This window comes from Carassius gibelio, chromosome B11 (assembly GCF_023724105.1).
Source record: "Carassius gibelio isolate Cgi1373 ecotype wild population from Czech Republic chromosome B11, carGib1.2-hapl.c, whole genome shotgun sequence".
In the NCBI taxonomy this organism is placed as follows: domain Eukaryota; kingdom Metazoa; phylum Chordata; class Actinopteri; order Cypriniformes; family Cyprinidae; genus Carassius; species Carassius gibelio.
This window is the reverse complement of record NC_068406.1, coordinates 17,494,388-17,519,629: the sequence shown is the minus strand read 5'-3', so window position 1 is coordinate 17,519,629 and position 25,242 is coordinate 17,494,388. Positions and strand designations below refer to the sequence as shown.

Below are 25,242 nucleotides of genomic sequence, written 5' to 3'. Positions count from 1 at the left end.
CGAAAAATGGTTAATGGTAATAATGGGAGATGGAAATGCATTTTGCAAATAAATTCCTCTAAGCACTTCAAAAATATAATGTGATTGTGCTATTTGACGGTAAGTTCTGACAAACCAGCAGACTGATCTTCTTCCACAGCATCTAAAATGTTGGTACGGTCATTCGGAAATGCCCAAGAAAAGTCTGTAATCGAAGTATTTCTGTATAATTGCCTCCCAGAATTGTTAAACGACTGCATTCCCAAACAGTAGCACCTCCGAAAGCAATAACCGCATTCATTGTGTTACGTCTGCTCGTACAGAGGTGCAAGTAATTTATTATATAGGAAAATTATTTTATTTAGGAGATTATCCTACTCTTCTTAGTCATGTATAGTGCCAGTTTATCAGGAAGTGGCAATTTTGTTCTCTTTGACTCATTGGATGGAAATAGTGCTTGTTCTCAAATGTTTTGTATGATATTCCAATTTTGCGCATAATTTAAATTCGCAACTTTGGATGGAAACCCAGCTAGTTCATCATGGTCATGGTTAGTTATTTCTATGTTCCTGTAGCTCAAGTGGTAGAGCATTGCATTAGCAAGCGTAAGGTTGGGGGTTCGAATCCCAGGGAACACATGTTAGAAATTGTTAGCCTAAAATAAAAGCGTCTGCTAAAATGCATAAATTTAATTTAATTTAATTTCTAAAACTCAGAATAAGACAGAAGCATGTCACTTTATCACATCGCATCTGATGAGTCACACTGAGCTTAACCTCATGTACCAGCTTTGGACCTTCCAGACAAGTCAGCCTGTCATTTGCGAGAGAAGAGGGGCACATGCTGTGAAAGGGAAACAAAGTCATGTACGATCATTAGAAGCATTAGTGGTAATGAACCTTATTAAAACTGCCATTAGAGTCTGCAATACGTTTCTGTTTCTAGAGCAACAAAAGCCCCTCCACCAGCCCTTGAGAAGAAGTCTAGCCAGAATTCAAGAGTCTCTCAAAAGAAAATGTATTAATTTTCACAACAATAGCACAAGAGCTTGTCTAATAAGCTCTCACTAGATGGCAAACACTGTAGTCCATTCTTTTTTTTCTCCTATACCCACAGACATAATACAACCTGAGCCACGAGTCCCTCTGGATTCTCTGGCTGATGGAAGAACAAACAAGGTTGAATGAAAGAAGAAAAGCACTCGAGAAAATGAACACCATTCTGCTGAGAGAAGGAGAGATGATAGTTTGTGCCACTCACATGTGCCGATGTTTTGGGCACCTTTTGATTTCACAGATGATGAGGACCTAGGCACAACATCTCTGGCTGTAAGTGGGATACTCTCCTTTGTAAATCCAGAACAAAAGATACAAAAAAGGAGAAAGGGAAGCAGAAGACATCAGTTATGTTCATTGTCTCCTCCCAGCACACAGCACTGGTGCATCTTGCCAAAATCATGAGGCTTATGACCGGTGTCAGGCCTGAACGTGGGAGTGTGGTTTGTTATGGAAGCCAGTTAAGAGGACAGGGTATTCCTCAGGCAACCCTCTACTATGCGAGTAAATCATTTGCATATGAGACTAAATCTTCACTCGACTTAATTATGTCTAATATTAGCCAATGGCTAATAAATTCTCAGATTTTACTAACCAGTGTGTGAGTTGGATGCTTAGTATAAGTTTAGCACAGATAAATTTACACTCACCGAACACAACGAGCACTTCAAAGTTTAAACTCTAAAGTGATCTATGCTATTTTTCAGTTCATCTCAATGGGTGCGCAGCATACCTGCATTTGATGTACTGTAAACTCTAATGTAAAGGTGTATGGCTCACCAACATTTAATAAAAAAAGTTGTAAGATTTTGTTTTTTTGCCATTTTCAATTGTTCATAAAAACTACTTTTTCGAACTCTTAGGGCATTGAACTGATTGTCATGAAAATTTAACCAGATCATCTTCAGACCACGCTGGCAAAGAGTTTTGGAATTCAAGTTGATTAGTCATACTGTTTTCAACTAGCACGTGAACGAATTCTATGAAAAGCATGCAAAAGTGGACGTGAGGCTATATCTCTGCAACGGTTTGGCCAGACCAAACTTGGTGTGTGTTATATCAAGCATGACCTGAGACTACCTGCAGTGTTTCGGCTAGGGTTTCCCCTAGTGGTCATGAGATATGGAAAATGCACATTTTTCCTGTTCTCTTTAGATTTGGTGCATCATGTCAAATTATATATTACCATGTCAGCCATTTTGGGTGTCGGCCATTTTGAATTTTGTTCTAAAATGCTGTATTTTACGAACGAATTAGCTTATCGTTACAACACTAATTACAAAAATCTTCAGCTCCATTCACTCACGGTTCTCAAAGAGTTTGGGTCAAAAGTTATAATGAAATTTAGAAAAATGCTAATAACTTTTGCTTATATTAACCTATTGTAATCGGACTGATGTTGATAGATTTCTTAGATCATGATGATTAAATATCTCAAAGTACACTCTTAACATTAGTCAGTCAAGCAAGCGCTGGGTAATGATTAACATTTTTAATCATGATTAATCACATGATTGTCTCCAATTAAATTGCTATTAAACGCACAAAACTAATAATGCATTCAAAAGTAGTGTATTGTGCACTTTTTTTCATTTAAAAGTACTGCTATATGAACAAGTGCAATAACACTTTAAACAAGGTTTTTTACAGCAAGAATTCCTTTTACATAGTAGCAGTTAAAAGATTTCTTATTGTCTCTATATGTTTTCAGAGATAGATAGATAGATAGATAGATAGATAGATAGATAGATAGATAGATAGATAGATAGATAGATAGATAGATAGATATTTCCACTCTGCTGCAAAGATTAGTTCAAAGGGTAAGAAATCCTACATTTAAAGTAGTATGTCAGTAGGGGTCACTTCTGCCCAGCTACATTTTTTTTTCTTGAGGATAACACAGATAAAAAATTATTAAAAGATGTTTTTAACCTTGAGCTCTGGATTGCACCAGCTCATATCAATCTTTAGGAAAATTCTTCAAAAGCTTTTGCTGACAGAGGAAAATTAAATAACTTTGATTAAGAATCCATAGTACAGCTCCTTCATATTTGGCCATTTTGAAAAAGCAGCTTGGTCTGGTCGGACAATGGCTAAACATTCTTTTCATCAATGAATACAGATAAAATGCATTATGGTTCCAAAATAGGGCTAGGTGATATAGAAAAAAAACTTAGCACAATAGAGATTTTCATATCAGTCGATATCGATAATTATCACGATTAAGTTTAAAGGTAAATTTTTTTGCTAGAGAGTAATTAGTGACAATTTTCATTTTTGGGTGAACTATGCCTTTAATGACAAGTGAACAGTTGTGATGGTTTTTGTTGTTGTGATATTTTTGGAAAGCTATTGGGGAGAGCTAGGCATTAGAGTGAAAACGCCCATGTAAATGTTCATGCAAAATGTGGGACAGCATTGCTTTGCAATCAGGATTTAAAAAACAAACAAAAAAAACATGGTGGTCCAAATTCCTCCCCTGGTTAGTCACCAGCCCACCGGCGTGCGCTTCCCAGCCGCAAGCACCCTGAATATCAACAACATTGAACAAACTGAGAATAGTTGCACAGTGTGAACACTGCATGGCAGCCGTCAAAAACCACTGCCCTGATCATATGTCTATATGATAAATATTTCGGTCACTGATGCTGAGAGAAGCTAATGAGCAAAGAGTACATGCAAGGAAGCTAAGCTAAGCTCTATACTGCAGAGAGAGGGGATGAGTGCTTCTAACACCCCATGACTGATTAACAAGTCATTGCAAAACACAACAACAGTACAGTTGCACCTTAGTCCACCATGCATATTCTTTACCGGAAATATCATCAAATGCTGGTCAAGTTTACACACAGGCTCTGGTCTTAACATGGTCTCACAAGACCATCTGAAAATCCAAAATACACACAGAAGTCAACAGATGGCTAGTCCATACAAAGCAAGCAGTGCAGGAGGTCTTTCCCAACATCAGACTGATCAGATGTCAGTTTGAGAGTCAGGGGGTAATGGGATGGAAGGGCATAGGCAGACATATCACCTGTTCTGGAGTCATGGGAAGTGGGGCATATCCATGGGCTGGAGGTGAGCTATTAATACAGTGTACAGGGAGAGGATCCCTGAATTATCAACTGCAACGGGTTAGTTACAGCATGACTCATGGCAAATAACAGTGTCCCATCAGCCTCTGGACGACTAGTGTTACATGAGCGGGCCAAAATGTCTGTTTTTTAAACAAGTATGTGCATGGCATGGCAAGGATTAAATTGGTGTGAGAACATGCAGTCAGATTTGGCCTTCTAGATTTGCATTGCACATGGCTTTGTGGTCTGCTACATATTTTTTCTAGCAAAACTGGGGGGAGGGGGGGTATTTACAGCAGTCAGAAGAGAAAAAGCAGCCAGTCAGAGAAGCCATCACAGCTGTGTTTATTAGTTTTTCATAATTGCAAAGGAAATACAAGACAAATACAGTGACAAATTTATGACATTCACTGTGGAAATGCGACACAGCAGTCAGATATCAATATCTGATATTCAGTATAACAGCTCTTTTATTTGCTATGTTGCTTGGATATTAGAGTAGGCACCCTGCACTAGATATCAGTTTGGGTTGGTTATCGGAAAACAGTCCACCACTAATTATTCAAGAAGATTACTTCATAAATACAGAAGCATCAATGGCCTTTAATCTCCACAACTGTGTCTAACAAATTAGTTGCAGTAAAGATGCTGCAACACTTGGTAAAGAGGATTAGCACTTCGTACAAATAACACATTCCTCAAGATCTGAATCATTCCCAACTTCGGTCACAGCAGATGTTACATCTGAAATAAAACCGCTGGGACTGTGCTGACTAGAGAATATAGGTGCTGTCTTTTTGAGCCTTGCATTTTTTTTCACTGGAAAATATTATAATTAGTGTAACTGGCAGTGACATTCATGCACTTCTTAAACAAGACCAGCATGTTTTGGCATCTCGGTCACAGGATTCTCTCATAGTCGCCTGGAATGCCACTCAACAAGTCTTGAATTGTATAGGAATTTATACAAGTACAAGTGCGTGAGAGTGTTTGTTGTAAGAGTTCAGCTCTGCAGACCCTAACCAAAGACTGAAATGAATCTTAATTCCAGGCATTCCAGTCCTGTTTTGCAGATCACACACCAACGAATGCAAAGACAAGCAGACATATGTGACCCTGGACCACAAAACCAGTCATATGGGTACATTTTTCAAAACTGAGATTCATACATCATCAGAAAGATGAATAAATAATATGTTCATTTATGTTGGTTTGTTAGGATCAGACAATATTTGGCTAAGATACAACTTTTTGAATCTCTGGAATCTGAGGGTGCAAAAATATATACAAAAAAAAAAAAAAAAAAATATATTAAAAAAAAAAAAAAAAAAAATAGAAAATCGCCTTTAAAAGTTGTCCAAATTAAGTTCTTAGCAATCCATTTTACTAATCAAAAAATATGTTTTTATTTACAGTAGGACATTTTCTATACTAATGACTAACACCTAATGATTTTTGGCATAAAAGAAAAATCAATAATTCTTTTGGCTATTGCTACAAAAACCGTATACCCCAGCGACTTAAGACTGGTTTTGTGGTCCAGTGTCACATATGCCATTCCAAACTCTCTGTTAAATAATTAAAAGCACAAAATGCACATTCCTGCAGTTCCGTTGAGAGAATTTGTTAAATTTCTAGCTAACAATCTGATGAGGAAAACTTTCCACAAATCAGCACGTTCTCTCTTCCTCCTTCCTTCCCTCTTCCCTCCATTTCATTCCTCCTCTCTGCAGTCTGGCTTTTGTACCGTAGCCACTCCTATAAGACTGTGTGGGCCCAGCCTTTATTTAAAAATGATTCCATTCAGTCAGCCGGCAAGAGAGAAGGCGTGTTCAGATAGAAGGAAGAAGGTGGGAAAATACTACCTACAGACCAAGGGAGAAAAATGCGAGACAGGAAACGGAAAAATTCCAAATGACTTTAGGGAAATTTCATTACACTGGAAAAGAAACAAAATCCTGCTCTCATGTAGGCAGTGAATAGGTTGAGTGATATTTCTTGTCCAAAGCCATATTTGTCATCCACCTCCATGGTAATTGGGACATAAACCCAGCCATAAAAAAAAAAAAAAAAAAAAAAAATTGAACCTACAGCCATGCAGTGCGGCCATCCCAGTCGCTTTTATTGAATTAACATCTTGACACTCCTGTGACCTTTACATCAAGAGTGTGCCTTCTTGATTCGTACTTGTTACAGAAAATTGACTGCCAGACAAAGTGGATGAACTTCAGATTCATTAAACAAAAAACAAATCAACACACATGCTGACATTCACATTGAGCAAGGGCTGAGCGGCAGTTGAGCTTTTAAATAAAATGCCACAACGAATGTTGCATAACCCGCTCAGCACCCATGATATCCCTTAACTGAACACACACACACACACACACACACACACAAGCAACAAGCCTCGGCAACAAGCAGAGATAAAAGGCGTCTAGTGCAAATGTTTAGTATATGATGAAATAGGAACTGAAACTGTTTACTGGGCATAGTGATGCCTTCAGGAGCTATAGGATCTCAAACACCAACTGACGGATGCATTACTGAACTTCAGGAAGTGTTTGGATACGAGTTAAAGGCCATTCTCTTCGAAATGCCCGGGTAATAGTACTAACAGATGACTTGAATGTTTCGCCAAAAAGGATAAACTAACATGACCTAGTTCTCAGTGTGGCACTTTTCCTAACAGCTTGACATTCCACCACCTCACCTGAGTGACGACTATGATAGCTTTGAAGTGAAGTGCTTTGAAATGCAACATCAGATGTGAGGTTTCAGGGTTTTTTTTTTTTAATTGGCACGTTGTGTTAATGAGCAGCAGTGTTCACAGTGTTGTTTGTGCTCTTATTATGTGGTCACTGATACAACAGGACTTCAACACAAGGTCAGGAAATCAGAGCACAGTCGATATGCAGTGCGAGTTTGCACATGCTGATTCATGGGGTTCTGAAAGGCGTGAGGCAAAGAATCCACCAAAAAAAAAAAAAAAAATGAATTCAGGAACTAGCAGGTGAACGGGCCTCAAAAAAAAGTTAAAAATACACATGACCAAACAAGCATGTCTACATTAGTGGATCTCAACCAGGGGGCCACGATCCTCTAGGACAAGGGGTCTAAGCAAAATGACAAACAAAATGAGAAATCACTAAAATAAGCTAAAACAGATCTGATTTTTCAGATCTGGAAAAATCACTTACATTAACACAATTTGTACCCGATGTGTTGTTTTGAGATTGTGAGTAAACTTTTTTTTCTTTTTTTTTTAATGGATCCCTTCTATCATAATTAAGAGGGATCTATTATACAAGAAATGCATCAACTAGGCTGTGTGTAGCGGTTGACAGCACACCCTGGTTTTAATTTTGACCTGCACAGCATTCCAACCACTTCATTTAGCCTGTCCATCTGGAGAAGAGAGAGAGAGAGACTTACAAATGTCTAACATGTGAACTGACCATTTAACATATTCTAACCATAATATCAAAGCCAGCGTGTGACACTTCTGGTCTCTTAACAGGACTACTACCTGTCTGATCTAAGAAAAAAAGATTGACAGGAATACAATCTCAGGCATTGTTACTCTGCTAAACATGCAGAACAGTCTACTAGGTATTTGGAAAACAACTATGAAAAGCACCCATAATAGCGTGAATACATTTAATTCAAAACTCATGGTTGTGAGAACAACTGCATTTGCTGTAACCGTTCAACTGGCCACTGCCGGAGAACATAATCTGGCTCCTAACCAAAGGTAATCTGTGGGGCCCCTGATATAAATGGTTTTCCAAATGTATCTGCCCCAACGCAAGTGATTATTATTAAGCAAAAATACATTATAAAAAAATTTAATCATTATAAAAAGAAAACACAAAAATAAGACCAGGAATTACAGACATTTTCTGCTAATTGACATATCGGTAAGCCACCCTTAAAACAATTAAACCAATTTAATATGAAGAGAGAGTGAAATGTAGACCTTTTGTTTGTGTTTTTGCCCTACACTGTAAAAGACACAAGAACAGTCCGCTATTTAGGTTTGTATGGACTCACTCACTTTAACGTTAGCTAGTTTTAGCCAGAGATACCTTGCTAAAGCACAATGACATTAACGTTCTGCTTGAGCAGATGAAAATTGTAACTTAATGAGAGTATGACAACCAGAAAAAGCTAGGTGGGCGTGGCTTCAGCAATCAGCTCCAGGAGTGACGTGTTGTGATGCACTGCCAAGATGGCGATGGGTGGCTCTGCCTATTTTAGGCTTCAAAAATGCACTTTGTAAATCTACGGGTGACGTCGCGGACACTACATCCATGTTTTTATATAGTTCCCACACATTGATTTATTTGTGGTGGGCCGCCACAATATCTAAACGGACAGCCACAAACAGATTTTCCAAAAGTCTTTAACTTCATTGAATAAACATGAGCACTGTACGTTTCAAAATCAAAAACTGGTCCAGGTGTTTTTATATCACTGTATTTTAGAAGTGTTCCTGTGGCTCAAGTGGTAGAGCTTTTCGTTAGCAGCGCAAGGTTGTGGGTTCGATTCCCAGGGAACACATGTTAGGTAAAAACTGTAAGCCTAAATGCACGGTAAGTCACTTTGGATGAAAGCGTCTGCTAAACGCATACATTTATTTTATATTATTTATTTAAATTTAAGAAGAAGGAAACAGACTATATTTAGAAAATGTTCGATTTAATTTTCATTTCATTTTGTATGTAATGCTTGATAAGACAGCGTTTGTCAGCTCAGTTCTGCTTTGCGGCTATTACTGGAGAAACCTCTATCTCTCCCGCTCTTAAAGTGCCCCCTGCTGGCAGAGCACAAATAGAGTGTAAGGCTGTGTAGTCTATGGTCATCACAAACACTGCTGAACACAAATCCCAGACTCATTGTAAGTCACTTAATGTAGTTCAATAATGTTTTTTAATGAAGGCACTGATGCAACATTATACAAGTTCCACTAATGGACAAAACTGCTTCATAAGGGAGTCGGCTCTAGTGGTTCTCTGCAAGTACAGCAGCATTTTAGCTGCTGATTGCTCATACAGAATGACCAAAACTGTCTTAAGGCAACAATAATGCAGAAACCATTCATAATCGTGCAAAAAATGCTATCATGGAAAAAAGATTGTCCATGATGCTTCATTGGATTTTTCAAGAACTAAGATATTCCATTTGTGACATCTCAGCAGTTTCCTTTCTCTTTAATGGCGATCAAGAAACATTGCCTGCTTGGCTCTGACATGTGACATGCAAGCCTGAAAGCTATGTTTTTCATTCCTCCATCTATTTGCCTTTCCTAACTCTTCCGCTAGCTTAACATGCCCTCTCTCAACGCAGAGCAAGTTCGCGACCACTACAGCTTGTGAAAATTATACCACCAGCAAAAACATGTCTAAACACATTGCAACATTGCCTAGGATTTGTCTGTGCAATCAATGTGGCTCAGTTCACGTCAACAGTCCTGCCAATAACTGGAATGTCATGTGTTCTTGTCTAAAACTATCCCCCCTCCCCCACATCTCTGCTCTCGCTCAACCCTCCCTGCCTTCCAGTTTTTCTCTGCTGAGCTTCTCCGAATTCAGCGTGTCTGTTTGGGCCCGAGATGGATGGATGGAGTCTTGACAATGTCTACAGATGTCACATTCAATGCTTGTAAGGCCCATTTTGCTCTGGAGGCAAAAACTATTCGAACATACAGCAATCTCTGTATGGTTATCTTCACTGACTAGGCAGCTCCTGCTGAGGCTCCCTTTTATGCTACAAATTATTAGACAGCAACAGAGGCTTTTTAAACCAAATGTCAGCGGCTGAGAGACTCACAGACAGACACATACCCTTGTGACTCTCTGTCTTTTGTTCCATTCAGCAGGCCTATCTATACAGAAATGCTTGAGTCTTGCTCTCAATGGACAACACCCAAAATGCAAACCCAACACCACACACACACACACACACACACACACTCCTACAACTACAAAAAAAGCCTGCCACTCTATAAGAAGTGTAAAACATTGACAGCTTTGGATCAAAACACGATCATTTCCTCTTAGGATCATCTCTAATGTGGATAGTACCTACAAACGGTCAAGAATAAAAATTGTGTGTTAGAGCACTGACAATACAACCCCACTGTATAACATCAACACAAAAGCAGCAGCATATATGACTTCAGTAACTTATTAGATTCTTACATTTTCGGAAGTAGATGTGAGTGGTATTTGATCCGTTTTCTCCAATCACTTAGAAAAATAGCACATATCACTGAGCACATATCTCCTGAACAAACCACAAGATTCAGAAAGATGTTGCCGTTTATTTTCCAAAAATTGTGGTTAATTATTTTTAACAGCAGGGTCAACAGTCTGACTGGAAAGTTAACAGACTAAAGATTTTTCACTTCTATTTTTTTCCAACTTTTCCAACTCATGAATTTATTTATGGAGCCACTCCAGTCTTCAGTGTCTTAACTCTGAGTAATGTCTGCCTTACTAAAAATCACTGCTATTCTTGAATGTACAGTTCAATATCGATGTAGAGATGTAACAGTATGAATATTTCTTATCACGATTATATTGACCGAAATTATCACAGTTATACATTTTTTTTATTTTTAAGATGCGCATTAAATATCGAATGTGATTTATCTTGCAGCCCTTCTCTGTGAGTTGTGCGCATGAGACTGTTACTTACAACTATGCTTTATGCTGGATAGCATTTATTTATCCTGAAGGAGTTGTTAAAATCATGGTAATCGAATATGGTTTTTAATGATAATTGACATATGAAATGGTTATACTAACTGTGGGGAATTTTATCATGATTTGTCGTCAAACCAGTAATCATTCCATCCCTATATGAATGTAATTTATTTTTATGTTTATAATAGCATGCACATTCTAAATAGTACTGCCTGACTTTAATTGAACGGGATGGCTTAATGTGATGGCTTAGCAACTGAAAAGTTTCACAATAGCTGTCAAAGAAAGTCTGGTCTGTTTTGATATGGTAAGGGCCCTCCACTTTGTCATGAGGATATGCACTCTAGTGGCGCCTGAGAGGGAGGAGGTCAACAGTTGACACATCTGATCTCTGTTGTCTCTCTCGCTCCGTCATGACTTGGGATTGAGCCGCAGGGAGCTTCCAAAAGACCTTAAGCTTGTTCAGTTGAAGGCCAGCTGCAGCCCATGAGCTCCCATCCATCTCAGGGTTTGTGTTTGACATCTATAGGGAAACTGGCTGATAGGAGCCTTGACCACAGAGACATACCCAATGTCAGCCAATGACCCTGTAGGAAATTCAATTTGAAGCAGTGCATCTTCTGGCAGACATTCTGTTCCACTGCATAAGATCAAACTCAGAGCTACAAGAAAAGTGTATCATTTGCACTAAAATGAATTGGAAAGGGTTTCACAAATTTAGTGAAGAGGTTATAAATGCTTAGATGTCTGAAATAAACCATCTGGTTGAGAACAAGGCGCCTTTTCCCCCCAGAGATGCTCCCCTTGCAAAAATGCATGTCACAAGATGCTAGCATATGCACATGTCTGACCACTTAGCAACTTCTGCACAAACACAGAACATTTGGGAACAATAATGGGGCTTTTTTTTTTTAAATGGGGTAATGGAATTTCTTGTAAAGCTTCTTTTTTTCAGTGGTGATGAGGAATGAAAAAACAGAAATTCTTGTCCACTGCTAGGCGTATCTTACCACATTCTCCTATGCTGCTTGTCACACACAAAACCACTTTAACAGAAGGCCTTAAGAAACAGTGGAAAAAGTTGGGAAGGAGCACGCAATCTACAAAGGCTCCTTCTTCCACTCCTCTCCGAGTCTTGGGACTCAGATGGTCCTTACTACAGCCTGTCTTGAATACTGAGAGTTCTTGTGTGAAAAGCCAGCGTGTGGGTTTCGGAAAATTGTGCATATTTGACCTATTTTACCCTCCCTGTGCGGTCCACAAACTCCACATTCACTACCAAACCATGAATATATTGGGTGTGTCACACTGAATGGAACAACATCACGACAGTTTCCACCCATGACAGAGCGAAGATGAACGCAAAACTTCCCGAAAACCACAAGAGGAAAGTGGCTAATCATATGATGTAAGAAAAAATGTGGAAAAGAAAAAAAAAACATTCCATTCATCACCATTCCATTCATTTGGAAAAAAAAACAGTTACTGTGGAGATTACCTGTCATCGATCTGTCAAACAATGAAGTTTCAAAGTAAAATTTCTTCTGTAAACACTGAAAAGAACAATGTGTGTACACCACACCCTCATCCACTAATCAAACAAGCTATTCCTCTGAAACATGATGTGGAAATTTACGTCACAGCCAGGCGGTGAGAAGGCATGACACAGTATTTTGCATCCATCATAAGAAACCGCATGAGATCAAAAAAACAAAACAGACTCCCATAATTCTGGTTTTGATGACAGAGGCAGATATCAAAGTTTTACACACCTGAGGCTGCTTTGTTAACAAGAGGCTAGGTGAGGACAGGCTTCTACTGCCATAAACAAGCTGCACTGGTCAGCAGACGGCCTTTAGTTCGCACAGATCCCAACACTGTAACCCTGCAAAAGCGATCGGGGAGGGCCTCGATAGGAGGCAACATGCCCAAGAGTTTCCCACTTGGCACAACGCCCAGCAGCAACTAAATTAGAACTGTGCCTTTGCCAGGCACCTCTAAGGCACAAGCAACTAAAGCATGGCAAAGAACACCACCACCAACAACAACAAAAATAATAAGAGTAAAACTCTGTAAACAACATTTTGTTTTCTTGACAATAAGCAAAGATTTATAAAAAGCATATATGAAGCAAGGATAAGCATGTTTTTCTTATATTCACGACCACCCAGTCAGATGGGGTCTTATCATAATTTTTGATCAACATCTTTTTAACCTGCAATCTGTTAGGTTACAATACAATTATCTTCTGCTTTATTGCTTCCGTTAGTTACTATACACCATTCTTTGGCTTCAGACAAATATCAAATAAGTGAATCATTTGAATAATGCACTATTATTTCCTTCCGAGACACTTCAGATGCACACTGTTCACTGTGATGGGTTTTAATTGCTTGCAATATTATTGGAATCATTTTGAAAAGGAAAATACAGTTAAGTGCAACATGTCCAGGGCAAGTCTCTCATATAGGCTACATAAAATTATAAGAGCATGTGCTGTAAAATAATGTTGTGGAATCTTTTTGTCGAATTGTGTTTAAGTGCATTGTTAAGGGAAGAGTGTATCCATAATTCTGGGCCGAAACTGAAAATTCTGGACGCACTTGGCCGAAAACCAAAACTGCTTTGTAATGATTATTTAATATTTTATCAAATAATACAAAAGACATTTATAAGACTTCTTAAATTTAACTAAATTTTAATGACACTGGGTAAAAACAAAACAAAAAAAAAAAACATACTTTTTACTGCAAGTAATACTAAAATTGGAAATATTTTATATTAACATTAGTAATTATTAATCTTAGTTGATGTGAATTTTAAAGTTTTCTAATTTATTATTTAAATCAACAGTTTGTGTTAAACTTGTTAACAGTTAATGCACTCTAAATTAACATTAACTAAAAGGAAAGATTAATAGTGTAATAAATGTTTAGTTCCTGTTAGGTAACGCTAATTAATGGAACCTTATTGTAAAGTGTTACCTAAATACAATAAGGTTCCATTATATATATATATATATATATATATATATATATATATATATATATATATATATATATATTTTTTTTTTTTTTTACGTATTATCAAAGTAATGTTTACTAATCCTACAAAGCTATTATTAGAGCATGTGAGCAGAGTGCCACAAGAGAGTAGCCTCATTTTAACAACGTTGCCATGTTACGGCACATTAGCGCTATTGCAGACAGGAACAAATATACAACAAAGGAATATCTTGTCAGCACGTTATTTGACAGACTTTGCTTTTTTCCAGCAAGTTTTTAATAATTTAACACGTAACTTGGTTTGATTTCCCCTGTATATTTGCATAATTCTGTACATTATATAATGTTTATGTTGTATAAATATCTGAATAATCTCACATAATATACATTTATTCCAGTTAAATAAGCTTCTAACAAAGCACTTCAGTTTACCAATGTACATTCAGCTCTCTGGTTCAGTGCACGCAACACAAACAGCAATGCACAACATCAATAACTATAATTGGGAATGTTATATACATAACATTATAAATAGAACACTACCATAATAAAAGGTTGTGAATTAATTTGGTTTATTTGCCTTGTTTCAGTGCATATGGGAAGAGCCAAGAGTGCATTTGCAACAGGATTTACACATTCAGACTAGCACATAACTAAGTTCAAGTTCACTTGTGCATTTGCATATTATTGTGAATATAAAGTGGGGCTCGAAAGTTTGGGCACCCCTTGCAGAATCTGTGAAAATGCGAGTAATTTTCAAAAAATAAGAGAGATCATACTAAATGCATGAAATTATTAAAATAACCCCACTCAAAAGTTTGGGAACCCTTGGTTCTTAATACTGTGTGCTGTTACCTGATGATCGTCGACTGTCTTTCTGTTTTTTGATGATTGTGCATGAGTCCCTTGTTTGTTCTGAACACTTAAACTGAGAACTGTTCTTCAGAAAAATCTTTAAGGTCCTGCTGGCTGGGGGGTGAAAACTTTTGAACACGATGAAGATGGCCAAATTTGTCTTATTTTGTTGAAATATAATTTTTTTTAATTTAGTTCTGCCCTTCGTAAGCAACAGAAGATACTTGTATGTTTCCCGGTACACAAATTAAGTACAAATTACCTTGATCTTCAAATTCCAAAAGTTTTCACCTCTTAATGCATCTTGTTTCCTTCTGGAGCATCAGTGAATGTTTGAATCTTTTTAAATAGTTGTGTTTGAGTCCCTCAAATGTCCTCAGTGTGATAAGATGCATCTCAAAATCATAAAGTCACTGCTGGAAAGGGTTAAAATATGCAAAGATGCTGGAAAACTGAAGAATCTGCAGGACCTTAAAGATTTTTCTGAAGAACAGTTCTCAGTTTAACTGTTCAGAACAAACAAGGGACTCATGCACAACCATCACAAAACAGAAAGACAGTCAAGGATCATCAGGTGACCACACAGAGTATTAAGAACCAAGGGATCCCAAACTTTTGAGTGGGGTTATTTTAATAATTTCAGCAATGTTTTTGTCTTGTGTACTAAATGTTAATATCTTTTATGTACAATATCTTACTCAGGACAGTACTAAATAAAAAATAACATGCATTTAGTATGATCTCTCTTATTTTTTGAAAATTACTCATATTTTCACAGATTCTGCAAGGGGTGCCCAAACTTTCGAGCCCCACTGTATATGTTGTAATATTACATTTACGATGATTAAATATGGTTTAAATAAAATAATTTTAGTATTGTCTGTGCAGAGGCTTTTCAGTTTAGTTTACATGTATTATGACGCTTTACACGCAAGTAATGCATTTTATCTCATTTAATTATTTTATCTTTTTTTATCAATTTTTTTTGGTAAAGAAAGTTAGTAATAGTAGTTAGTAATCTGCTGTACTGTTTGATTTTAATGTTTGGTATGTTTGGGACATGACTTTTCATGGAACTGTTTTATAATAAGCCTCTCTAAAATTATTTGGATTTAGATTTATCAAACAACATATTGATTACTAACTTTCAAATATAAAAGAATTACTGTATCGGCCAAAATTTTTATATCATTGCATCCCTAATGAATACCCCCTATAACATAACTCATCACCAAGCTTTCATATTTCCCTTATGTTAACGTACAAGTCAAAGGTTATCTGTGAAGCATCAGTGGTCGCATGCTGTAGTCAACCTGAAGGACTGTTTATTCCAAAGACCCTCAATCGATTTGGTAATTGTGTTCCCTTACCCTTGACTTTTGAAACATTTAAAAGGCCAGAAACAGATTCCTCACCAAGACTGAATGGCTGATGAGGTAGTTAAATCTTGAGGAATGGTGTTTGTGACAGTAGATAAGCCCATGCTTATCATTTCACTGTTTTTTGTTTGTTAGCAGCTTTGACTACAACAAAGCCCAGCACATAAAGTAATTCTCTCTCAATACAAGTGGAATTAAATATGAGGCAATAAAACTGAAGAACAAGTCATGACAGTTCTCACATTAATTTTGATGGGCCTCCAATTACAGACAGTATAAGTACACAAAGTGCCTTTGGCTTCTTCAGTTGCCCTTGAAGAGTATTACCTCTGAGGCTCTTGCACATTGTGGCTGTTAGTACAGATGGCCATATCACTAACTTGCCTACCACTGACTAATACCCCAATTCAATTAGGACATTCTCTTCCTTAAATATAGCACAAGTGGGAACATGATGCATTTCAAAACGACATGCTGAATGCGATCTCTGTAAGCTGCCTGGTTGGGAATATTCTCTACAAGACTTTGTCACTGTTGTCAAGGTTTTCTTTATTTTTGTATTACATTTTTTCCCATTCGATCTTCCACTAAGGCTCAAGTTATTGACCATGCCACCCACCATGGCCAACAGTACAAGGCCAGAAGAGGAGGTTGAACGTGGGACCTGTTGATTGACTCTAACAGTTGCATGGGGAGACATCAGTGATCGTTATGTAACTGCCATTGCTGCGTGGGCTGCAGGAGCAGCGCTATCATTCTGATAAAGAATTGAACTCATTGAGTTTCTCTCTGTGAATTATAAGATACAGCACCAATATAACAGAATATTATAAAAATGTGCATTTGATCTAAGTATGTAATGCCTTCGAATGGAGCGTAAATTAGGTTGTGGGCAGTTGTGGCCTAATGGATAGAGAGACAGACTTGTAGCCCGAAGGTCATGGGTTCGAGTCTCGGGTCCAGCAGAAATTGTCGATGTGGGGGGTGAATAACCAGCGCTTTCAACACCATGACTGAGGTGAGACCCTTGAGCAAGGCTCCCCAGGTGCTGCAGCATTGTCTGCCCACTCCTCCAGGTGTGTGTTCAAGGTCTGTGTTCACACTACAGTGTGTGTGCACTTGGATGGGTTAAATACAGAGCACAAATTCTGAGTATGGGTCACAACACTTGGCCACACGTCACTTCACTTTCACTAAAAGCCTGACGATCCCACACAGTATAACAACAAGCATTTTACATCAGGATGTAGCATACAGGCCAATATATGAACAATCAAATTCAAGGAGCAGAAATAACTTCTGAATAAATGCAATGGACACGGTTTGTTTTTCCGGTGCAGGAACAGAGTTTCACAAGTTTGTTTGTTGACGAACGTTATATAAAACAAGGCTCCGTTAGATGCTGTATTTGCACATCGTTTGATACTGAAAGATGAAGTGGTCCCAGCTATAAAAGATCCCAGTCATGATTCAGAACTGTAGATAGTAAGTGAAACGGCATCAAATGTCTTTTGTTGGCAATCGGAGCTCAAGTGCTCTTAATCTTTAGCTCCACCAATGGCAGAGAGAAATCTGGAGAATCGTAAAGCTGTACCTTTCTTTTATAAATGTGATTAAACTAAAGACTTTTTGTAGATACGAAAGGATGCAGTACTACTCCATAGGTCCCCAAGATTAACATGAGATTGGGTGAAACTGTGTGTTAAATGCGCTTTAAACTTTAAAGTTTATTTATCATGATAATAAAATTATATGAAACTGTTATTGTTATAATTTTGGGGGGAATGTTGCCTAGCACTAATTATCAATGATGAAAACAGTTTTGCTGCTGAATTTTTTTGTGGAAATAGTGATACATTCTGGATTTTTGATGAACGGAATTTTTATTTTTATTTATTTGTAAAAATACATTCAATTGATCAAAGTGACAGTAAAGACATTTCCATTACCGCCATGTCTGATAAATTGAATATATCCTTTCTGAATAAAATTAAGTTAATTGAAAAAATGACCAATCCCAAACGTTAACATGCAATGTGTGTGTCTACACTTTCTTATTGGGGAGATTCAAGAGATTTAGCAAAACCTTTAAGGTGAGGCTGCATCCACTTTGCTATGTAATGCAGCACCTACCCAAGCAGCCAATTTGTTGCACTGTGATTACATGCAGAACAGAAGCGGAGCCTGGAAACTCATCCTCTATGGAAACCCACATAGGTACACGGTAATGGTATCTGTCATGTACACAAACACACACTTAAGGACACACACTCTCTTCGCTTACTAGCTAATGTTGATGCAACTGCAAACACAGTTAAAGACTGTTGAATCACCAGCAATCATGCATCATCGTACACACAAACACACCCCTAGTATTGCATTTAACATCACACAGAAGTGGGAGGGTGAAAGATAAATAGAAACAGAAAAGAAGACAGACAGCAAGAGAATATTGCAGTTAGTGAATGAAGGCAAGAGAAAAAAAAAATGAGATGAAAAAGTAAGAGAGGACATCTTTAGACTACAACTAGTTTGACAGTGGCTGATTTGGCAGGGGGGACGAAATCATCCTCCACTAGCTACCAGTGATAACAAAACAAATGTTGATGCTCGCTGTGATTGGAACATACAAATAAAAAAGCATGTTTGTTTTTCCAGACAAACAAGTATGAGCATATGTTAAAGGGAGGTCCTTCTCTTTATCTCAGTCAGCAGAGATCTTTCTACTGCCACTGCATTCCGGGCAACCTCACATCCACATGCATACATGCTCCACTAAACCCAACTGCTAATGCAAAATTATTTATGCATTTATTTGCGCAATCACCATTTCATCCAAGCTGAGCCAAAGTGAATCACGGCATCGCTGCAAGGCTCGTTGGTCGCACTGTTCTGCCATCAAACCCGAGCATGCACGCCACACTGTTTGACAGGAGAGGAAAACAACACGCAGATGCTAAGAATCACCTGACCTCTGTAATCATTACACTGCCACACTTAACCCTGGTACAAATGTTCTCCTATTTAGCAGTGCTAATGTCCTAAATACAAGCCAACTACAGGGAAAACAAAGCAGATCTTTGTAACATACTGCTGCTGGCAGGGACTGAAAAGCAGCATGCATGAAACCACTTTTTTGACACAAGATGATGTTAATTTGTAATAGAAGGGCAATAGAGTATCTCCACTAATTGTACAGAAATTGGAAATGGAAAAAAACATGGTTCGTTATTCCTCTGCCAAAGATAGATTACTGCATATATTACTGCATCTCATTGGCTGCCTGTTTTACATAAAAGTTAATGCGTCAATCTCACAAAATCTTTGAAGAAAATGTATCGGTCATATTTCAACTGATAATCAAAAAGAAAGAAAATGTCTGGACAAAACTTTCTTCAGAATCTTTTATTCGAATTTAATCATTCAAAGCTCAACACGTCAAATATCACAAGCAAATCACCAAAAGAAGTGCACTGTTGCATAATTCAAGCTAAGTGTCATTTCATTTTGCCAATTACACATGAGATTTATTATTTGAAAAACAATTGCTATTAAATATCTTTATCAAAAGCCCTATAAATTATATTTTCTAGGGCATTGTGATATTAAAGTTGCCATGAAATTAAACAGAATGGACCATTCTTATTTTTTATTGAATATTACTGCACTGTTTATTATGAATTATTTATCCATGCACTTCATTATTTATTCACATGACCTCATAAACTTTGAAGATAACAAGTGTCCTTCTCTCACAACCAATTCTTGTCCACTTTGATATTGTGTGCACTAGCGCAAAGGTGAGACAATTTCTCCCCTCCAGCAATTGGTAAACAATGATCGAACAATCCAATCAACTCCCAATGGACTAAATCGAGCCCTGCTATAAAGATTTTTAGCATTTAAAAAGCCGTTTTACTTAGATCTACAGCACAAAATGGAAGACGATCACTGGACCACAACATCCAACTTTAAAGCACCCCATGCTATTCTCAATGCCATATTGCAAAAATTTACGCTGATTTACAAAAATAAATAAAAATCTAGTAATGAGAACTCAAAATAATCTGAATTACAAAACGTTTAAACATGCAATGCTAATTAGAGTCTGAGGGGCAGGAGTAATCATTTGTAATTATACAATGTCAAATTAGGCTTGATTTCCTTTTAGACAAATTGCAAAATACAACTCATTCCTTCAGCTTCTTCCATGAAATATTACCAGAGCATGTTTTGAAATTTCACCATTATGCGACAGCATGCAGAAGCTTCGACTCCTACTAACGAAGGCCTAATTTTCCATTTTAGCCCAATTCAACAGGTACATCCCCCTCACTGTTTCATGCTAAACAATCCCCCACAGCTCATTAAGTGCCTCTAGTCGTGTTTTCTGCACAACAGTCTGAGCTAGTAGATACAGCTTTCCCATTTATTTAGTCACAACTGGGAGACCAGAGTCACTGTATAGGCTGATGTTACCACCAGCGCCCATGATCACGTCTGAGGAGGGAGGCTGAACAGTACAATTCTCCCCTAATTAGAGGGAACAGATGCTCTGCAGGGTAAACACAGCTTGATATGCACAACAATAAATTGCATCAGTCGACTAGTGTAACCACTAGAGAAGAAAACTTCTCGATAGCTCCAAACACCCCCACCCTACAGGTTATGTAAAGTTTAAAGCATGCACAAGCAAGCACACCCACATACATGAATGCATACACAAGTGTTATTGTTCAGTAGTGATATCTGTTTACTGATGTCTTCCAGAAGGTTCTTCGCAATTACTAATAAACTCCCCTGAAACATGAGCGTTATTTGTGCAAACACACACTATGCTCCACATTTAAACACGCAGAGTGTAGGCTCCTTTTTGCAGATCTATCACATAACACTGTGATCTCTGCGAGTTTCAATCACTCTCATTTGGTTAACAACAGTCCTTTAGCCTTGGGATGGATTCTCTTGGATTACAGTGGATCTGCAGGGACAAGCTTAAATGTGATCACAGCATATTTCATAATGACTGACCTTTCTCTTCCGATTATTTTGTGGGCATACTAAACATCTCGCATAAATTTCCAGAAAAAAAAAATCATAATCACACCAACAGAAGATTAGCTTGTGAACATCCAATGTGACATTCCAGTTTCCACACTTTGGAACTTTATAAATTTGACATTGTAAACAAACTAACTGCTATGATTTGTGTCAAAGGACTATCAGCAATCCAAAACATCTAGATAACATTGGAAACACTTTGAAAAGGAAAATACAGTGAACTGCAACGTGCAGGGCAAGTCTGTAATTTTATAATGTAATGTGACGTGACATACAGCCAAGTATGGTGACCCATACTCAGAGTTCGTGCTCTGCATTTAACCCATACAAAGTGCACACACACAGCAGTGAACACGCACACACACACACACCCGGAGCAGTGGGCAGCCATTCATGCTACGGTGCCCAGGGAGCAGTTAGGGGTTTAGTGCCTTTCACAAGTCGTGGTATTGCCGGCCCGGATACTCTCTAACCACTAGGCCACGACTTCCCCAAATGCATGGACGCTTTTCCTCATGGCCTGCAGCGAACAGTGTAGTCGGCAGGATAAGATCATTAGCTACTGTAAAATAATGTAACAGAATCTTTGTTCACCCGTGTTTTAGCACGTTGTTAAGAGAAGAGCGCATCCACAATGGATCGACACAATTAGCTTAAGTTTGCTTGTGCATTCACAGTCTTTTGTGCAAATGTACGTTGTAATATTGTTTATGCATATAAATCAGATTTTTCTCATATAGAATGCGTTAGGTTAAGCTATGAGGATTAATAAAGTGCTTCAGTTTGCTGGTGATCATCTTTAGCTCATCGCATGCAGCTCAAACAGCAGCCTACAACATTAATAACCATGATTGAGATTGTCACATATATATTATAACATTATGAGAACACTATTATAATAAAACAATATGAATTATTTCGGTTTGGTTTCCGTGTTTCATCGCGTTGTTACGTGAAGAGCCAAGAGCGCAACAGAAGTTACACATTCTGATAAGCACGTAACTTAGTTCGAATTCAAGTGTGCATTTGGTCTTTTTGTACGTATATAAATTGTAATACTATATTTATGTTGTATAAATATCTGAATATATGACGTGTTTCCCTGTGCTGAATAAGCTGAAAAATATATATATATATATATTTTTTTTACACGTTAAGTAATGTTGTCCAGTAACTTGTTTCCATTATTTAAGAATTATTTTATTTATTTGTAAGGCTGCTTCATCTTTGATTTATCTTGAAGTGTTTAATGCCATTTAATGGTGAGAATTTTTTGGTATTCAGGCTCTCAAAAATTATGTAAAAATGTGGATTTAGATTTATCGGCCAACATATCGGTTTATCGGCTTTCATAGTTGAGGAATTATCAGTTACCTGCACAATTTTCGGTCCCACTTTATATTAGGTGGCCTTAACTACTATGTACTTACATAAAAAATAAGTACAATGTACTTATTGTGTTCATATTGTATTGTAAAACACTATTGCTGCTATTGAGGTGGGATAGGGGTAAGGTTAGGGAGAGGGTTGGAGGTATGGGTAAGTTTAAGGGTGGGTTAAGGTGTAAAGTATGGGTCAACAGTGTAATTATAAATGTAATTACAGAAATTAAATACAGATGTAATTACATGTAAAAAAATTTTAAATATAAGTATGATGTAAAAACATGCATGTACACAATAAGTACATTGTACTAAATTATTAATTAAAATGTAAGTACATAGTAGTTAAGGCCACTTAATATAAAGTGGGTCCAAATTTTCTAATCGGTGCATCCCTATCCCTAAATCTTCAAGTGGCCTATTTACACAAAATATTCAACATCAGCTTCGACCTTGATTAGTTAATCCAAAGATCAAATATTTTCTTGCTATCAATTTTCTTATGCAAAACACAAAAAAAATCTTTATCAGAATGGCCGCCTCACATTCATTGTACAGAAAAACATACAATGGAAGTCAGTACTGACGTTCTGCTAACCCTTCATTTAGAGGTGAATTACTTATTTAATACTAAAACCTGATCTTATAAGGGGGGCTTATACGGTTTTTGACATTTTCAAGCTTATTTCTTCACGCTTCTAGACGTTGTCACGACTACATTCGCCGCTTTATCACCCCCTTTAGGCTGCTGAGGCTAACAAACACAAGACACCTGAAGGTGACGGAGAGTTCCAACCGTTGATATCGCACATTAATCTTCATTTAACATTCATACTTTAGCATAATACAAACCAGTAAGCTTATGTGCATCGTGTTTCTCTCTTTCTGACACAACTGGGCATGTTTTGCTCTCCACACAGGACAGAGATTCGAAACAAATTGCAGGGTTTCCCCTTCGACGCAATAGCGCGAGGACACACCCGGAAAGGCGCGAGAAGCGCGGTGGACGTTACCCAAGGGGGTGACGTCAGAGGGATCGACTGATTACCTGTTTATCAATCAGCAAGAGAGCTTCTTTACTCTTCACATTAAACGTACCAGTTTATTTATGTCCATTAGAAGACCCTATTAAGCAGTAGTGCAAAACGTGTACATCTCAACGTATATTTGCGCTGACAGGAATGTAGGCACAAAAATACGCCAATACATGCAAAAATAACGAAATATAAAACGACAAGTGTAGCGTTTATGTGGCGTTTAATTAGCGTTTTTTTTTTTTTTTTTTTTTTTTTTTTTGATATTCCAGTTATAATACGGCACTGGAATACCAAAAAAAGCGGCTTTCATAGTCAACTAACAGTTAGTGTAATGTCTGTAACCGATTAAATCACTCACTGAAAAGCTGTGCAGAAATGATTACGTTACTTGCAACAGGCAAAAACTAGTCTCGTGAGAAAACACGGAGTGGCTCTGGGCAACGTTTACAAGAGGGATCATGCACGCGCACACATGTGGACAGGAAAATCAAAGTGAAGGAAATGAATAGAATAAAACAGGAAAAATAAAAAACCTACCTTGGGGCTGAAGGGTTGTCAGAAAGAGTGAAAGCCGAACATGGGACGTTTCTCCTCATTCAGTGCATCGAGAAACAATCCCTGCTCCTCAAAAACAAGCCTTCTCCTCAAAACACCAAATGAAGAAAGACGAAAAGGGTCTCTAAGTAAACGCTTGCACGGATAGGCAATGTCTTTCTTCGCTTGCAAACCGTGGTTGTTCACTCTGCATCTGGAAACTAAGTTTAGAATTGGTGCCAGTCAACCAGCAGGATGGAATTAGACACTTTTCCTACTTGTAAATGTGACCTCCGCGTTTAGGCTAAAACATGTATAAACTTCTTATATCACGCCTCTTAGAAGTAAGAAGCCCTTCTGCTCGAGCGCAATCCAACAGCCTATTCTCGTCCAGAGAAAAGAGGAAATAATCACAAGAGGGATTGAGGTATGTTCCGCTTTGGTTACGGAACACAAACGCAACAGATCCAAGTTTTGTTTGGTTTTCAGTCTTGTTTTCTACGCGTTAACTGCTCTATTTTTTTAATCCCCGTTTCACCGCTGGGAAAAGTGCGGATAAACGCAACCTTTCACCGCGCAACGAAAAAGACAGTTTAAATCACTGGTTGTCGTGGCTGGAAATCGAAAGAGGGAAGATAGAGAGAGTCAGTCTGAGGGTTGGAAGAGCTGTGGCGAAAAGGGAGGGACTTGTGTGGGATCAGTCATTTAAGGTGGATCATAAGGAAAATTGAAGCAAATGAATGGTCAGATCCTGGAATTCACAACACCTCGAGTTGCTAGACAGGGTAAATTGTCAAGCGAGATATGTAACTGTGGACGCAGTGGTGCGACACTGTTTGGAGCGGGGATATTTTTACACGATTTAAATATTTACATATGGTTGGAAAAGACCCCGATTTTAGTCATAAAGCTAGTGGTTGTAGCTAAATAGAGCTGTTTAACTAGTAGTCTGTGAAATCAAAAGAGATTTAGTATTTCTGGTGAGGACTTTTTTTAGCCTATTTATTTTTATAGGCAACTATAATTTGATATGATGTTTTGAATATGATTTTTACAGCAGTTTTGAGTTTATTAATAAAACAGTTTTGTGCTTGACCCCACTAAATAACACTGTTCTACATAAATTACCAGTTCAAATTTAAAGCTGTAGACCTAATTATTGAAAATA

The 25,242-nt window shown here is 37.8% G+C and overlaps 1 protein-coding gene across 5 annotated transcripts in view; it reads right to left on the bottom strand.

Annotated features, from left to right (window-relative positions):
* Window positions 1-24,776, bottom strand: part of LOC127968658 (plasma membrane calcium-transporting ATPase 2) — an 82,919-nt gene extending 58,143 nt beyond the window's left edge. For 2 of the 5 annotated variants that reach the window (XM_052569988.1, XM_052569985.1), the window contains exon 1: window positions 24,078-24,747. The gene's annotated coding sequence lies outside the window, so the exon portion shown is untranslated. Of the gene's footprint in view, window positions 1-24,077 lie in introns of all 5 variants that reach the window. The other 3 variants (XM_052569984.1, XM_052569987.1, XM_052569986.1) reach the window with 3 other exon arrangements.
* Between the last annotated feature and the right edge of the window lie 466 nt (window positions 24,777-25,242).